Source organism: Stomoxys calcitrans, chromosome 5 (genome assembly GCF_963082655.1).
Source record: "Stomoxys calcitrans chromosome 5, idStoCalc2.1, whole genome shotgun sequence".
NCBI lineage: Eukaryota > Metazoa > Arthropoda > Insecta > Diptera > Muscidae > Stomoxys > Stomoxys calcitrans.
In genome coordinates, this window is record NC_081556.1 from 43,132,151 (window position 1) to 43,146,889 (window position 14,739).

Consider the following 14,739-nt stretch of genomic DNA (forward strand, 5'->3'; position numbering starts at 1 on the left):
TAGGGTAGTTGCTAGTCTCGCAAGATCATCTGTTTTACCATGGTTCGGAGGCAATTTTGTTAATTTTTTTGTCGTAGGAAACAGAACATGGATCGTTTCAAAATATTTATTTTTAAAAATTTTTTTTATATATTTTTTTTAGTTTCTATGGAAAATACTTGTATTGCCGCAATTTTAATTCTAAAAAAAAATCTCTCATTTTCTTTTCCATTGAAACTATTGAGACATTTTGTACTTAGATTAGATATAATAAATATGTAGTCATCCAATGATATTGGAGTAGTATAATTTTAGAGCCATATCCTTAAAAAAAAAACCGTTTATAACTTTCGTTGTAAATTAGCCCTCTCCCCTATCCTTTTGACCAATTGATAAAAATTAAACTATTAAATAATTAATAACAAACATAGAAAAAATTAAAATTTAAAAAAAAACTTCAACAACCAACAAAAACTAAGGTGATATCCATAAACTCTTCCAAAAACTAACAAAAAAAAAAAACCATAACAAATACACAGAAACGAAATACCTAGAACTTATGAAGCGCAAATATCCTATAGGACCATATTCAATGAAACAAAAACCCCTCCCCCACATTTAATACAAGATGACGAGAGATAACCAACAAATACACCAACCAAAAAATAATAAAAAAAAAACTATTTATTATAAAAAAAGAATAAATATATTTTTAAAATAAACACCTTTTTTGAGACCAGTCAAATTAAGCTTGTACAACAATAAAAAATTGCAGCAATAACAAACAATAAAGTAAAAAATTAAAAAAAAAATAAATAAATAAATTCTAACAAAACTTTTTTTCTAGGCTAAATTAAAAAATTTTTTCCAAAAATAAAGCAATAAACGCATTCATGCTTTTTTTATATATAGAAAATTGAAAAAAAAAATCACTAAAAAAATTAAAAAACCCCCCTTCATAGACATACAAAAAACAAAAAGATCCCGAAACCCTTAACCAAGCCAATCTTTAACCAACCACTCACTCAATCAATCAAACAAACAATCAGTTACTCAATTCAGTCAATGAATCAATCATAAAGTGCTAAAAGAGAAATCATTGAACAGCTAGCTATAAGGACACACCATCCTTTGCCACGAAGGATATCAGCCATGTTGCATGTGAGCTGAATATAAGCGAGTGTTTGTTTGCCTCTTTTGTATTTGCCATTAAAATAATTAATTAAAGCTTAAGGACAAACAAAAGAAAATGCACAACAAAGAGTGGCACAAACAAACAATAAAACAAACATTACGCACACACATGTTCACACACAAATCTGTGTGTGAGCAGTCACATGTGTGCGTGTTTGATGAACATCAAAGAATTCTTCAAAAACTTATTTCAATTCTCTCGACAAAGCAAAATAAGAAATTATAACACACACACACACACACATCTGTACTCACAAAGAGATTGAATCAAAAGAAAGATTTTTTCGTTGAAAAAACTTGTTTTGGGAAATAACTTAAAAATAAATTTAAAAAAATATTTATATGGTAGGAAATTTTTAGACAAAATTCTATATTAAACTAGCTGACCTGGGCCCGCTCCGCTACGCCTTCTTTTACTTTATATGGAACAAATGTTTCCCCGGAATATTTATTTTCGACAATTAAAGATCTTTTAGTGAAATACCATGGTAACTTGACTAACAGTTTAACAATATAAGTGCCATTGTCTGAATCCCATATGATCTTTATTGGTCTACGAATTTAAGTTTGGATGTAAGGTCCACGAATTTAGGTTTGGATGTAAGGTGTACTCCATTCTTAAAATACTTAATTTCAGACCGATATTCTCATGATGTCTAATTTAGTGGTCTTTTCGGGGGAGAGGTGGTCCCCCAGACACTTGGCACTGAAAAAATATCAGCATCGTGCTCTTCTTTCAAATTCCGTTTATTTAAACCCCATATTGCCATTGGTTTAGAGGAGTTTACACAATGAGCCGTCCCCCAAACACATGGCCCCAAAATAGGTTATCAAATTCGTTTTCTAATCTCAAATACCTTTCATTTGGGCCACATATTGGCATGGTCGAAAAATGTTAACACTTTGGGGAAGGGGTGATGCCCTAAATACATGGTCCTACATGTGGATATAAAATTCGTATTCTACTCCTAAATACCTTTATTTGAGCCCCAAATTGCGATAGTCAGTAAAAAATTGCTGTTTGTGGGGTATTTTGGGAAAGGGGTAGACCCCCAGAAAATTGGTCCCGAAAATGGGTGTCAATTCTTGCTCTACCCCCCAATACCTTTCATGTAAGCTCCACATTGTCATGGCCCGTAAATATGCCCGATTTAGGGGTGTTTTGGAGAGTGGGTGGTCCCCCAAATTCTAAGCCCTGAAAATATATCCGCAACGTGCTCTATTTTTACATATTTATATATCATTTATTTAAAATCCATATTGCCAATGCCCTCAAAATTGGATATCAAATTCGTTTTCTAATCTCATTTAAACTCCTAATTGCAACAGTCAGCTTATATGTCCGGTTTGGGGTATTGGCCCTAAAAACTATGAATATTTAGTTCCACTCTCTTTAAGACCCAAATTGACTTGGTGATCAAATACGTCCTATTTGGGGGTTGTTGTGGTGGTGGGAGGTCCGGTAGACAGTTGGGAAAGGGGTGGACCCCCAGAAACGCGGTCCCACATTTGGATATCAGATTCGTATTCTACTCGCAAATACCTTTCATTTGTGTCCCATATTGCCATGATCGGTAAATATGTCCGATTTAGGGGTGTTTTGGGGGTTGAATGGCGTTGTGGGGGTGGGGTGGCCCCATAGACACTTTTCCCGAATATTGATATCAGATTTGTGCTTTACTCCCAAAAACCTTTCATTTGAGCCCCATGTGGCTATGATCGTAAATGTGTCCCCTTTGGGGGAGGTTTTTGGGGAGAGGCGCCCACCCAAACACTTGGTCTCATATTTGGATATCAGATTCTAATTCTACACTCAAATATCTTTTATTTAAGCCCCATATTCCCATGGTCAGTAAATAAGTCCTGTTTGGGGGGTGTTTTGGGGAAGGGGTGGGTCCGCAGAAACGTGGTCCCACAGTTGGGGTGGTCCCCCTAGAACTTGGTTCGACAATTGGATATCAGATACGTTTTCTTATACTAAATACCTTTCATTTGAGTCCCATATTGTCGTGATTGGTCTAAATATATGTTTGGTAGGTTGGGCAGCCCTCTAGATACCCCATCCGAAATTCGGATACCAAATTTTTATTTTTAGGGTACTATATGAGAGCACACAAAATTAGGATTGTTTTCAACACCACTCCCCTAAGTTGGATTATGTCTGCTATTGTGTCCCCAACTGGTATTGTGCCCCAACTAAGTGTGTCCCCCATAGGATTTTCGTCGCCCACTCCCTTAACTCGGACTGCGTCGACCCGAAAGGCTTCGGGCTAACCAAGTTTATTGACGGCAGTCGTCTTGCCTTCACCACCAAATCGTCTGCTCTTTCGTTTCCCCTTGCTCCGTTATGGCCCGCCACCCAAACGATGCGGATTTTTGCCATCCTCAGAGAAGGCGTTAATCTCCGTCTTGGTTGTTATGGCAATTTTGGTGTCGGTAATGCGTTAGCACCACACCACTTCATGCATTCCGTGATCGCCCAGATCTCCGCCTGCAGGACCGTATTATGGTCAGGCAGTCTTAAACAGATGTCAGTCCCTGGGTTCTCAATGTAAACCCCCAGGCTCACTCTGTCCTCTAGCTTTGATCCATCCGTGTAACATGATCTTCCAGATGGCAGTCGGCAGGTTTAGTTCGGACATAGGCTATATCGGACTGCCGATCGAACCGATCTGCCGATTTAAGTTCTTAGACCTATGTAAGCCACATTTATTATCCGATTTTTTTTTTTTTTTTTTTGAAATTTGGGACAGTGAGTTGTGTTAAGCCACTCGACAACCTTCTTTAATTTATTCCGGATCTGTCCAGATTTGAATATAGGTGCGACATAGATCGATCTCTCCATTTAAGGTCTTGGGCCCATGTAAGGCGTATTTGTTGTCCGATTTCGCCGAAATTTGGGACATTGAGTTGTGCTAGGCCCTTCGACATCGTTATATTTTTTGATGTGCTTCAGACCAGTCCAGATTTGGATATAGATGCCATGTAGATCGATCTCTGGATATAAGGTTTTGGGCCCATAAAAGGCTCATTTATTATCGATTTCGCCGAAATTTGGGACAGTGAATTGTGTTAGGCTTTTCGACAACTTTCTGCATTTTGGCCCAGATCGGTCCAGATTTGGATATAGCTGTCATTTAGACCGATCTCTGGATTGAAAGTCTTGGTCCCTATATGGTTCAGATCGGTCTTTATTTGGATATAGCTGCCAAAGAGACCAATGTTTTGTTCTACACAATTGAACAGTGATTTGCATTGTATAAGTACTTTCTATTAGTGTAGGTCGATTGGGATTGTAAATGGGCCAAATCGTCCATGTTTTGATATAGCTGCCATATAAACCGATCTTGTGTCTTGACTTCTTGAGCCTCTAGAGTGCGCAATTCTTATCCGATTGGGATGAAATTTAGCACGACGTGTTTTGTTATGATATCCAACAACTGTGCCAAGTATGGTTCAAATCGGTCTATAACCTGATATAGCCGCCAAATAAACCAATCTTGGGTCTTGATCTGGGGTCTTGACTTCTTGAGCCTCTAGAGGGCGCAATTCTCATCCGATTTGGCAGAAATTTTGTACAATGGCTTCTCTTACGACCTTCAACATACGTTGGTTATATGGCCTGAATCGATCAATAGCTTTTGATTTTGCTTCTTGAGCGATTTTGCTTCTTGAGCCCCTACAAGGCGACATTGTTATCTGAATGAACTGAAATGTTACACAATGAATTCTACAATGTTCTGAATTCATTTAAGGTACGAATCGGTCTATAATTTGATATAGCTCCAATGGCATAACAGTACTTATTCATTATTCTTTGTTTCTCTAAAAAAAGATACCGCGCATAGAACACGACAAATGCGATCCATGGTGGAGGGTATATAAGATTCGGCCCGGCCGAACTTAGCAAGCTCTTACTTGTTCAATATGGTTTAGATCAGTCCAGATTTGGATAAAGCTGCCATATAGACCGATTTCTTGATTGAAAGTCTTGGCCCCATAGAAGGCGTATTGACTTATGTTAGACTTTTCGACATCCGTGTTCTATATGATTCAGATCGGTCTTTTTTTGGATATAGCTGCCAAAGAGATCAATATTTTGCTCTACACAATTGAACAGTGACTTGTATTTATAAGACCACTCAATGAATTTGGTCCAAATCGGACCATATTGGGATATAGAGGCTATTGGGGCATAAATTATGCATTTTTCACCAGACTGTGACGAAAGGTGGTTTGCATATGCATATACCCTAAATGGTGGGTATCCAAAGTTCGGCCGGGCTGAACTTTGCCTTTTTACATGTTTAAATTCAAAAATTTTTCTGTTACTTTTTCAAAAACGGTGATTGGTATTATCATATTTGTGATTAAAGCAGTTTCAACTCAAAAGTTAATTGGGTCAATTAATTTCGTGATTGAAATCGATTTTTATATTTTTTTCCGGGTATATTTGTCTCTTTTTGCGTTTAAGTAAAAGTAAGCCTAAATAGTGCCGTTTCGAATGTGTGTCGAAAGGTGTGATTATCAAGAGTACCATAACCCTTTGGACAAGTCTCTTGAAAACTATCGTGGCCAAAAAAAGAAGCCGAATACGAGTAATCCTTCACATTCTTGAACCACAGCACACTCTTGCCTAAGTTTTTCAGAACCCTTTGCTTTGTCTAAAACTGGACAATATTTTGAATTATTTCTGGAAATATGTCTTGATATTCTTCACCAAGCTGTTCAATATTTTCTCCTAAACCAACAAAAAATAGAAAAATTTAAAGAAAAAAAAAACACAAAAATAAAAATGCTGTGATACTTAAGAATACTCACACAGAAAAAGTAACATAGGTAATGTTAATCACATTTAAAACAAATTAAGCTGCTTTAATCTACCTTAAAAATAAAACAAAACACAATCGAAAGATATAATAAATAAAAATTAAAAAAAAAACAAAATCGAAAGATATAACAAACAATCAATTAATTATATATGCACTTAAAAACATAATTAAAAAAATAATAAAAAAGAAACAAAAAAACAGCATGACAAAAGCGAACGCAAAAAAGCTTCAATTTTATTACAAAAATTTCTTATAATTAAATAGAGGGAAACTTAATAACACAAAAAGAAAAACTTATTCTACAAGAGATAAAAAAGAAACAATTTTTAAAACAAATCTTATACATACTCACCAAAAGGGCATACATACTTCAAATTGAAGCATTTCGATCGATTATATGATCGAGTCTAACTTTCATGTAAAATAGTTTTTTTTTTAATAAAGCAAAGCTAAAAAACAGAAACCTTTAATACCCTAAATAGCATTATTGGCAATAAATTTAGAAATTAAATTATTGAAAAAACAAATTGAAAAGTTATGCCATATGCAATGAAAACGATTTGAATTGCCACACCTTACAATATGAGATTCAATTAATTAAGCTTACTTTAGAGAGGAAAACTTAAAAATGCAAAAACAAAAACTAAAGGAAAAGCCTAAAAGAATATAATAAAACGTATAACAAACGATTTTTTTGTGATTTTATTTGAGTCAAAAATAGCAAAGTGGTCCCAGCTGCTGTTTTATATGAAAGAAGCTCCCCTTGAGAGTTGAGAGTCCATGGGGCTTGAGACTTGACCACCTCGCGTCACCGATCGGCTTGATTCTGTTTTCTAATGATAGAGCTAGTTAAACTTGCAGAAATGTCCGTAACATCTCTAACGGGTTAAAAGTTATTGGACTTATTGGGTTGCCCAAAAAGTAATTGCGGAATTTTTAAATGAAAGTAAATGCATTTCTAATAAAACTTAGAATGAACTTTAATCAAATATACTTTTTTTACACCTTTTTTTAAAGCAAGCTAAAAGTAACAGCTGATAACTGACAGAAGAATGAATGCAATTACAGAGTCACAAGCTGTGAAAAAATTTGTCAACGCCGACTATATGAAAAATCCCCAATTACTTTTTGGGCAACCATACAATGATGTTTATACCCTCCACCATAGGATGGGGGGTATACTAATTTCGTTATTCTGTTTGTAACTACTCGAAATATTCGTCTGAGACCCCATAAAGTACATATATTCTTGATCGTCTCGACATTTTATGTCGATCTAGCCATGTCCGTCTGTCCGTCCGTCCGTCCGTCTGTTCGTCCGTCCGTCTGTTCGTCCGTCCGTCTGTCTGTCGAAAGCACGCTAACTTCCGAAGGAGTAAAGCTAGCCGCTTGAAATTTTGCATAAATACTTTTTATTAGTGTAGGTCGGTTGATATTGTAAATGGGCCATATCGGTCCATGTTTTGATATAGCTGCCATATAAACCGATCTTGGGTCTTGACTTCTTGAGCATCTAGACTGCGTAATTCTTATCCGATTGGGATGAAATTTTGGACGACGTGTTTTGTTATGATATCCAACAGCTGTGCCAAGTATGGTTCAAATCGGTCAATAACCTGATATAGCTGCCATATAAACCGATCTTGGGTCTTGACTTCTTGAGCCTCTAGAGGGCGCAATTCTTATCCGATTGGAATGAAATTTTGCACGACGTGTTTTGTTATGATATCCAACAACTGTGCCAGGTATGGTTCAAATCGATCGATAACCTGATATAGCTGCCATATTAACCGATCTGGGGACTTGACTTCTTGAGCTTCTAGAGTGCGCAATTCTTATCCGATTGGAATGAAATTTTGCACGACGTGTTTTGTTATGGTATCCAACAACTATGCCAATGGTTTAAATCGGTCCATAACCTGATATAGCTGTCATATAAACAGATCTGGGGACTTGACTTCTTGAGCTTCTAGAGGGCGCAATTCCCATCCGATTTGGTTGAATTTTTGCAAGACGTGTTTTATTCTTACTTTTAACAACTGTGTCAAATAAGGTTCATATCGGTTCATAACCTGATACAGCTGCCATATAAACCGATCTGGGATCTTGACTTCTTGAGCCTCTAGAGGTCGCAATTATTATCCGATTTGCCAGAAATTTTGTATCAACATACGTGTTTATTATAGAGTGAATCGGTCTATAGCCCGATATATAAATCGATCTCTCTATTTTATTGTATTATTATCTCTACTTCTTGAGCCCCAAAAGGGCGCAATTCTTATACGAATTTGCTGACATTTTACACAGGTCTCCTACATATAATTTAATTGTGGTCCAAATCGGAACATATCTTGATATCGCTCTAATAGCAGAACAAATATTTTCTTATATCCTTTCTTTGCCTAAGAAGAGATGTCGGGAAAAGAACTCGACAAATGCGATCCATGGTGGAGGGTATATAAAATTCGGCCGGCCGAACTTAGCACGCTTTTAAAGGGTGATTTTTTTGAGGTTAGGATTTTCATGCATTAGTATTTGACAGATCACGTGGGATTTCAGACATGGTGTCAAAGAGAAAGATGCTCAGTATGCTTTGACATTTCATCATGAATAGACTTACTAACGAGCAACGCTTGCAAATCATTGAATTTTATTACCAAAATCAGTGTTCGGTTCGAAATGTGTTCATTCACCGTAACGTTGCGTACAACAGCATCTTTGAAAAAATACGGTCCAATGATTCCACCAGCGTACAAACCACACCAAACAGTGCATTTTTCGGGATGCATGGGCAGTTCTTGAACGGCTTCTGGTTGCTCTTCACTCCAAATGCGGCAATTTTGCTTATTTACGTAGCCATTCAACCAGAAATGAGCCTCATCGCTGAACGGTGAATGAACACATTTCGAACCGAACACTGATTTTGGTAATAAAATTCAATGATTTGCAAGCGTTGCTCGTTAGTAAGTCTATTCATGATGAAATGTCAAAGCATACTGAGCATCTTTCTCTTTGACACCATGTCTGAAATCCCACGTGATCTGTCAAATACTAATGCATGAAAATCCTAACCTCAAAAAAATCACCCTTTACTTGTTTTGAAAATTTTTGTACGTCGGTATTTGTGAAATTGTGAGACTATTTGTAAACCGATAGAAAATTTTTTGACTTCGTTAGAAAGGTCCAAAAGATTTGGCAACACTTTGCGTCTGTAATGCACAGACTTACCCAACTGTGGTGAGTATTGAATAATCGTTTGTGTTTTGATGTACCGTCCACTATATTGCAACACCATACAATCGGATAGTTCTCATAAAGACTGTATACAGTCAATGCAGGGTCAACAAGACCCAGGCGAATACCGCAGAATAACTTGAATGCTGGTTGGACAGTCGCTTAAATCCCTACAAATATATTCATATTTGTTGGGATTTAAGATATCGGTCGGTAAAAACGGCCGTTCACTAAGTGTCTATCTCCAATCATGGAGATAGGATCGATAGTCGCCACCCTGGACCGCACGTGGCTCACCCCGTTAACCTCCAAGTGGGCGAATATATGTAACTAGTCCACCCAAGCTCGAAGGCTCATCGGAGTGTTTCAATCCCACTCTGCGTTTAAATACCATGGTAGCCGGTTATACGCACCGGATTGACCAGAGGGAATCTTTAATCGGCAAGGGCTGCCGCCTCAGTGTTCCTGTTCGTTCTTTTTTATACCCACCACCGTAGAATAGGGGGTATATTCATTTAGTCATTCCGTTTGCGGAATATCAATTTCCAACCCTAGAAAATATATATTTTTCGGATCGTCGTAAAATTCTAAGACGATTTAACGATGTCCTTGTGTCTGTCTGTCTTTCCGTCCGTCTGTTTTAATCACTCTACAGCCTTCAAAAATTGAGATAATGAGCTGAAACTTGGCACAGATACGTCTTTTTGATGCACGCTGGTTAAGTTCTTGAACGGTCCAAATCGGATCATATTTGGATATAGCTCCTATATAGACCGATCTGGAAATAAAGGGTCTAATGCCCATAAAAACTTTATTTTTCATCCGATTTTGAAACAGTGAGTAGTTTTGGGCCTCCTGATATCTGACCCAAATATGGTTCAGATCGGACTATATTTACATATAGCTGCCATATTGACCAATCTCCCGATAAAGGGTTTGAAGCCCATCAAAGCTTTATTTATAACCCGATTTCGCTGAAATTTGAAACAGAGAGTTATCTTAAGCCTCCTGATATCTGATCTAAATATAAATCAAATCGGACTATATTTAGGTATAGCTGCCATATAGACCGATCTCCCGATAAGGGGTCTGAAGCCCATAAAAGATTTATTTTTTAACCGATTTCGACACAGAGGGTAATCTTAAGCCTCCTGATATCTGATCTAAATATAGATTAAATCGGACAATATTTAGGTATACCTGCCATATAGACCGATCTCCAGATGAAGGGTCTACAGCCCATAAAAGATTTATTTTTTAACCGATTTCGCTGAAATTTTAAACTTTGATTAGATTTACGCCTCCTAACATTGGACCCAAATGTGGTTCAGATCGGACTTTATTTAGATATAGCTGCCATATGGACCGATCAGCCGATAATAGGTCTGAAGCCCATAAAAGCTCTATTTATAACCCTCTGTGTGAAATTTGACACAGAGGGTTATCTTAAGCCTCCTGATATCTGATCTAAATATAGATCAAATCGGACAATATTTAGGTATAGCTGTCATGTAGACCGATCTCCAGATAAAGGGTCTACAGCCCATAAAAGATTTATATCTAATATAGGACCAAAATGTGGTTCAGATCGGACTATATTTGGGTGCATAAGTTATCCAATTTTCACCGGATTGTGACGAAATAGGGTTTTCATATATACCCGAGGTGGTGGGTATCCAAAGTTCGGCCCGGTCGAACTTAATGCCTTTTTACTTTTCGTCATGGGAGAGGCTCAACCCGGTGTGCCTTCTCCTCACGTCTGATCAGTGCCGGAATTGAAAAGAACCCGAGATCCTGGTTCTGTTCGGTTTGCCAAAACCGTCCCCATCATCAGTCTGTGTCGGTGAGATGTAGCCAGTGCATGGAGTGGGAACATTTCCGATTTTGCTCTGGCCTCAGTTCACTACGGGAGTATAGTCACACTGAATATGTTGTAAAGTGCTGTGTGAACATAGCCAGCAGTGGATCACAAGTGTCGTCGTCGTCGGACTGTGTGACCCCCGACCTCTCCCGTGCAGCAATATACGCAACAGCAGCATTCCAAACCCCTTATTGCCATGCCAGTGCCGGGAAGTGTATATTTTTTGCAATAGAATTGCAATGGTCACCGTGGCAAGATCGACGAGATTGTGGATTTTATGAGTCGGAAGAACATATTGGTTGCAGCGATCCAGGAGACAAAGCAGACCAACACCTGCAGCTTGCACAGTTATAACCGATACAATGTGCTATGTATGGATAGCTCAAGGAATGGAGGTGGGGGATTGGCCTTCGTGATACACCATTCCGTGCAGTAAAGACCCATCTCGCCTGGCGATAGTGATCCCTACATGGAGTTCATGGGAATGGCAGTCAGGTCCGGTACTACAACGTGTACATACCGCCGGTTGGTAGCTGTGTCCCAAATAACGGTCAGGCTTACAAGCCCACCATAAATGGGCTACTATCTGGCCATAATCGTCTGATTCCAGGGGACTTTAATGCCCATCCCATTTCATAGCATCCTCCACTAGGTAACGACCAGCGGGGCATTGTTTTGGCAGAGCAGATTGAAGGCTCCAAGTTTTGCACGGTGACTGAGGATGCCCCCACTAGGATTATGAGGAGGTTCAGCAGCTCCTCACACATTTGCATTGCATCCGCTGATCTCCAGAGTGACCTATCCTGGCAAGCCGTCATCTCTTTGGGGTCAGACCACCTCTCCATAATACTCACCATCGACTTCATAACCTCTGAGCGCCGGACGTTTGTCAATCAGAAGAAGGCCGATTGGGCTGGCTTCAGAGAGTACACCAATCGCCGCTTCAGTGAACTGACAGGCCCCTCGAATGTGCTGGTTACCAAGAGGAAATTTCGAAACATCATTAACGCGGTAGCCGCTCGCTTTATAACAGCCGATCGAATACCCCAAGTGCGGCTCAATTTCCCGGCGCAGACAGTGGTACTCGCAGAAGAGCGTGATGGGATTCTATGTACGGAATCCACTAAACCCAGAATCAACGAGCTGAATCTGGAAATAAACAGGATAGTCAACGAACATAAGTGGTATTTATGACTGGAAGACTTGGAGCAATGTTACTTGGGCACCGGTTTAGGTAGACGGGATGACAGGACCTCAGTCACTTTTGGCGACGTAACCATGACTTATCCAAAGAGATTCGCCAGGTTGTTCAAGTGTTAATTTATTGTGTATCCCGAGTGTATCAGGGCGAAGAGGAGAGCCATACGCCGTATCTGTCTCCGAGCCGATGGACAGCCATCACAATTTACCGTGGGCTAAGTTAAGAATGTCATCCGAGGCCCCAACTCATCCAAGGCGTTGGGCCCCGACGGAATCTTTACACTGATGCTGAAGAAACTGGATTTACCTGGAGTTGAGTATCTATCTATTGTCCTCAACCTGTCTTTGAGCACTCTAATAGTTGCCGATGTCTGGAAAATGGGAAGAGTGATCCCGCTACTGAAGCATGGACAGGACCCGAGTTTGGGGTAGTCGAACAGACCTATCTCCCTTCTCTCACCGCTTGAGAGAAGACGCTTGGGGCACTACTCCTTTCGAGCCTCGTAGGAGAATTTCCATTCGCCGAACATGCACATGGTTTCCGAAGACTGCATACATGCCATCACCGCACACATTTGCTGTGGCTTTAATCAGCCTAGGCCATGTGATAGTACGGTCCTCATGGTACGGTCCATACGGTCCTCACTGGACCTATCGAAGGCATTCGACACGGTCAGTCATGCCAAACTATTTGACGACATAGCCAATACATCCCTCCAGCCAGGCATGAAATTATGGGTCGCTAATTGTCTGCGGGATCGTCTTTCATTTGTGGAATTTAGGGATAAGAAGTCGAAGCACCGTGCAGTGAAACAGGGAGTTCCCCAAGGCGTGATGAAATATGCGGCACTGCTTAACCTCTACTTATGCTCCATTCCACCCCCTTCAGACGGCATAGAGATCGTATCATATGCAGACGATTGTACGATCATGGCATCAGGCCCCCCACCGATTGTTGACATCTGCGATAGGTTGAACATACAAGAAATCTGAAGATATCAGCCACCAAATCTTCAGTAACGTCGTTCACTACATGCCCCCAATCCATTGTTGACATGTGCGATAGGTTGAACATGCAAAAAATCTGAAGATATCCGCCACCAAATTTTCAGTTACATTACATTACAAACACGTGTGAGGTGAATGCTGAGCTGACTGTGATGGTCGATGGAGAAATGATTCCGTCCATCAAGTGTCCCAAAATACTTGGCGTCAGCTCTTACACATTTTCCCCACAAGCCAAAGCAATTTGCGATTATGTCAAAAGCAGGGCTGTGAAGTCAAGCCCTCGACTCCGACACCGGGTCGGAGTATTAAGCCGGAGACGGGGAGCGGTTCGGAGTCGGTCCTAAAGTGCTCAACTCCGAACTCAACTCAGTAGTCCGACTCCAGCTTCAAAAACTCGACTCCGGTCGACTCCGCAGCCCTGGTCAAAAGTAGAAACAAGGTCCTCAAGTCACTTCAGCCGGCAGCACTTGGGGTGCTGACAAAGAAACTTTGTTGACCACGTATAAAGCAATTGGCCGGTCTGTGGCAAGTTATGCAGCGCCAATTCGTTCTCGTCAGCTCTGTGACACGCAGTGGAATAATATTCAGATCTGTTAGAATGCCGCCCTTCGAACTGTGACGGGCTGTCTCCTCAGTTCTCATGTAGACGACCTCCATCAGGAGACAAAGATCATACCAATGCGAAGACATAACCACAGGCTGTCTAAGCAATACCTTTTGGGCTGCTATCGTAGAGACCATCCAAATCATAATCTCGTGGATAGTTATCCACCGCCCAGAAGCCTTAAGGTAGATCTACATGATCTAGAGTTTAAGGTTCAGCGCTACAAGAGTGAACCTCTAGATCCAGCGGGTCTAGACAACATTCATGTAGACACGGTAGGAGACGCGGTAAATAGCTACCGGGTGAATGTAGTCCTTGAAGAACGACCGCCTCCCATTGCATCTGAAGAAATTGACCTGCCCCGGCAAACCAGAGTAGTTCTGGCTCGATTACGTTTCGACAGATGAAGTCGCTTCATATAGAGCAAGGATTGATGCAGACGTGGAAGATGTATGTCAAGGGTATGTAACCAGGGACCATACGACACAACGTCACCTGCTTTACAACCAAACCAGAACCACTCGACTCAGACCCAGATCCCTGTGGACGCACCCCATCTTAGTCGCAGAGTTCTTGGATCTGGACAGTTAACAGAATCAAGCAGACGAGAGATTTAACACAACAAACTGCTACAACAACAAGAACCCTCTTGCATCAATGGTATCTGCTGCTCTCACTATTAACACTCATAACGATTGCTTTAGAAAACCTCCAACATTTGCTATGTTTATGCTTATTCTTCTTTTATTGAAAATTAATTCCTCATTTGCATGGCTTTTCTTTAAGGAAATCAAATTTTCATATATATTCGTCGCTTCTGTGGAAAA